The sequence below is a fragment of the Triticum dicoccoides genome, chromosome 3B (genome assembly GCF_002162155.2).
Source record: "Triticum dicoccoides isolate Atlit2015 ecotype Zavitan chromosome 3B, WEW_v2.0, whole genome shotgun sequence".
Classification (NCBI taxonomy): domain Eukaryota; kingdom Viridiplantae; phylum Streptophyta; class Magnoliopsida; order Poales; family Poaceae; genus Triticum; species Triticum dicoccoides.
The window spans coordinates 185,137,631-185,142,336 of record NC_041385.1 but is presented as its reverse complement, the minus strand read 5'-3'; positions in this window follow the sequence as shown (position 1 = coordinate 185,142,336).

The following is a 4,706-nucleotide window of genomic DNA, read 5'->3' as shown; positions in this document are numbered from 1 at the left end:
GCCAGTGTGCAACAAAGAAAATATGGCCATGTATGTGTACATATGGGCAGGGTCTCGAATGCCTACTCGCGCATATGTACGGCCAGGGCTCGTGTACATGGCTGGGTCGGAACGGAGAAACAGCGTCGTCGTTGTGTTCATGGGGAGCCAACCGGCTGGGTCAGAACGAAATGTGTCGTCGTGTTCATCGGGAGGGCTTGGACGGAACAGGCAATGGAAACGAGGCCTGGCGTACCGCAGAACACGGGAAACGTCCTTGTGTTCGACTTGCCACGTTCGAAACGGGATCCTGTTCATCGGGAGGGGTCTGGCATACCGCAAAACTGAGGAAACGGACCTCCTACGGTCAAAACGGGGGTCCTGTTGATCCGGAGGGGTGTGGCGTACCGCAAAACGGACGAAACGGACTTGTGTTGGAGCTATACGGTCGAAACGGCGGTCCTATTCATCGGGAGGGGTGTGGTGTACCGCAAAACGGGACTCCACGGGATACTGTTGATCTCCACCGTTGACCTCCTCCAGCCTCCACGGGCTACCGTCGACCTCCTCCAGCCTCCACGGGCTCCTGTTCATCCAGCCTCCACCGCACGCTACTCCACCGGCTACTGTTCCACCACCCCTCCACGGGCACTCCTCCACCATCTACTGTTCATCCAGCCCTCCACGGGGTCGTCCTGTTCATCCAGCCCCAACCGGCTCGATCGATCGGGGTCCTATTCATCCAGCCCCAACCGGCTCAATCGATTGGGGTCCTGTTCATCCAGAGGCAACTCCATGGGGTCCTGTTCATCCACCCCCACCGCTCACTGTTCATCCAACCCCCCTGCAACGCCCATTGTGCATCCAGAGGCAGCATCGATCGGCTTCAGTTAGTAGCAGTAGCGAAGGAATCGCTCGATCGGGTTCAGTTAACAGCCATCGATCGATCGCTCGGGTTCAGTAACGCGTAGCCTGTAGTGCAATCGCTCGGGTTCAGTTAGAGCCCAACGCCTTGCTTGGGTTCAGTTAGAGCCAATGCCTCGCACACATGTGCATACGTGTATGAGAGTAACGCGCATCGCTCGGCCCTCGACCACCCACCGTAACAGGGAACTCCCCGAAATTTTCCTCGCCCTCGCTTCTACCACGGTTTTTTCCGTCATGGACGGCCCAAAGAATGTCATGCAGCTGCGTCTCCGGCCCGCCCAGGATGAAAAACCCATTTTCTGTCATGATTTTTTCTCATAGAAGTAGGAGCCCACCACATCTATGATGATACCGGGTTTTGTCACAATTATCGTCATAGAAGTGTCATAAGTATGACAGAAAGAAAATTCGTTCGGCCCAAAATGTCACGAATGTGTCTTTTTTTGTAGTGATGGGTGTTAGAATCATTACTATGTAATCAAGATTATTGACTCTAGTGCAAGTTGGAGACTGAAGGAAATATGCCCTAGAGGCAATAATAAAGTTATTATTTATTTCCTTAATTCATGATAAATGTTTATTATTCATGCTAGAATTGTATTAACCCGAGACTTAATACATGTGTGAATACATAGACAAATCATATAGTCCCTAGTATGCCTCTACTTGACTAGCTCATTAATCAAAGATGGTTATGTTTCCAAACCATAGACATGTGTTGTAATTTGATGAATGGGATCACATCATTAGGAGAATCATGTGATGGACATGAGCCATCCGTTAGCTTAGCACTATGATCGTTACAGTTTCATTGCTATTGCTTTCTTCATGACTTATACAAGTTCCTCAAACCATGAGATTATGCAACTCCCGAATACCGGAGGAACACTTTTTGTGCTACCAAACGTCACAACGTAAATGGGTGATTATAAAGATGCTCTACAGGTGTCTCCGAAGGTGTTTGTTGTGTCGGCATAGATCGAGATTAGGATTTGTCACTCCGTGTTTTGGAGTGGTATCTCTGGGCCCTCTCAGTAATACTCATCACTATAAGCCTTGCAAGCATTGTCACTAATGAGTTAGTTGCGGGTTGACGTATTACGGAACAAGTAAAGAGACTTGCCGGTAACGAGATTGAACTAGGTATGGTGATACCGACGATCGAATCTCGGGCAAGTAACATACCGATGACAAAGGGAACAATGTATGTAGTTATGCGGTTTGACCGATAAGGATCTTCGTAGAATATGTAGGAACTAATATGAGCATCCATGTTCCGCTATTGTTTATTGACCGGAGACGTGTCTCGGTCATGTCTACATAGTTCTCGAACCCGTAGGGTCCGCACGCTTAACGTTCGATGACGATTAGTATTATGAGTTTATGTGATATGATGTACCGAAGGTTGTTCGGAGTCCCGGATGTGAGCATGGACATGACGAGGAGTCTCGAAATGGTCGAGACATAAATATTGATATATTGGACGACTATATTCAAACACCGGAAGTGTTCCGGAGAAGTTTCGGATAAAACCGGAGTGCCCCTCCCCCTTGAGACCGAATAGGACAAGGAAGGGGGGGCGGCCAGGGAAGGCCGCGTGGCCCTCCCCCTTGAGACCGAATAGGACAAGGAAGGGGGGGGGGGCGGCGCCGCACTTTCCTTCCCCCTCTCCCTCTCCTTCCTTCCCCCTCTCTCCCTTTAGGTGGAAACCTACTAGGACTTGGAGTCCTAGTAGGATTCCCCTCTTGGGGGCGCGCCAAGGAGGGCCGGCCAGCCTCCCCTCTCCTCCTTTATATACTGGGGAGGGGGCACTGTATAGACACACAAGTTGGTCTTTTAGCCGTGTGCAGTGCCCCCCTCCATAGTTTTCCACCTTGGTCATATCGTCGTAGTGCTTAGGCGAAGCCCTATGCTGGTAACTTCATCATCACCGTCACCATGCCGTCATACTGATGGAACTGTCCCTTGGCCTCAGCTGAATCTAGAGTTTTAGGGACGTCCCCGAGCTGAACGTGTGCAGATCGCGGAGGTGTCGTGCGTTCGGTACTTGATCGGTTGGATCGCGAAGACGTTCGACTACATCAACCGCGTTACATAATGCTTCTGCTTTCGGTCTACGAGGGTACGTGGACACACTCTCCCCCCATTGCTATGCATCACCTAGATAGATCTTTCATGATCGTAGGAATTTTTTTGAAATTACTGCGTTCCCCAACAAACCCACGTAAAAAGTCTAGGTTTAGCATCTTTCTTTTCCATAAGGTATTTTATAGCAGCATGATCAGTGTGAACAATCACTTTGGAATCAACAATATGAGATCTGAATTTGTCACAAGCAAACATGACTGCTAAAAATTCTTTTTCAGTATTAGCATAATTTCTTTGGGCGTTGTCTAGAGTTTTGCTAGCATAATGAATAACAATGAACTTCTTATCTACTCTTTGTCCTAAGCACCAACAACATAATCACTAGCATCACACATAATTTCAAAAGGCAAGTTCCAATCAGGTGGTTGAACAATAGGTGCAGTAGTTAAGGCTTTCTGAAGTGTTACAAAGGCTTCTACACAATCATCATCAAAAACAAATGGAACATCCTTTTGTAATAGATTAGTGAGAGGCCTAGAAATTTTAGAGAAGTCTTTAATAAACCTCCTGTAGAAACCAGCATGACCAAGGAAACTATGAATACCTTTAATATCTTTAGGACATGGAATTTTCTCAATTGCATCAACTTTAGCTTTATCCACCTCAATACCTCGTTCAGAAATTTTATGCCCCGAGACAATACCTTCATTAACCATAAAGTGGCACTTCTCCCAATTCAAGACAAGATTACTTTGTTCACATCTCTGCAAAACTCGATCAAGGTTTCTTAAGCAATCCTCAAACGAAGTTCCATAAACAGAAAAATCTTTCATGAAAACCTCAAAAATCTTTGCACAAAAATCAGAGAACATAGATGTCATACATCTTTGAATGGTAGCAGGCGCATTGCATAAACCAAAAGGCATACGTCTATAAAATAAGCTCCAAAAGGGTAAGTAAAGGTGGTTTTCTCTTGATTAGGTTGTGAAACAAGTATTTGAGAAAAACCAGAATATAAGGAAACAAAAGTGTGTGCGCTTAGATAATCTTTCAAACATTTGACCAGTAAAAGGCAAAGAGTAATGGTCTTTCCCAGTAGCTTTGTTTAATTTTCTGAAATCAATTACCATTCTATAGCCAGTGACAATTCTTTGTGGGATAAGCTCATTTTTATCATTAGGAACAATAGTAATACCTCCCTTCTTAGGGACACAATGAACTGGACTTACCCATCTACTATCAGCTATGGGATAGATTATACCTGCTTCCAGAAGCTTTAGTATTTCAGTATAGAATTTCTAGAGAGCATAAAAGGATACTTGAATAAGAATTTTTCAATGAAAGACCTTGGTGAAGCTGCTTATATATTGGCCATCAAGATCTATAGAGATGGATCAAGACGCTTAATAGGACTTTCACAAAGCCCATACCTTGATAAAGTTTTAGAGAAGTTCAAAATGGATCAGTCAAAGAAAGGGTTCTTGCCTGTGTTACAAGGTGTGAAGTTGAGTCAGACTCAAAGCCCGATCACTGCAGAAGATAGAGATAAAAGGAAAGTCATTCCCTATGCCTCATCCATAGGATCTATCATGTATGTTATGTTGTGAACCAGACCTGATGTGTGCCTTGCCATAAGTCTGGCAGGGAGGTGCCAAAGTAATCCAGGAGTGGATCACTGGACAGCGGTCAAGAACATCCTGAAGTACCTGAAA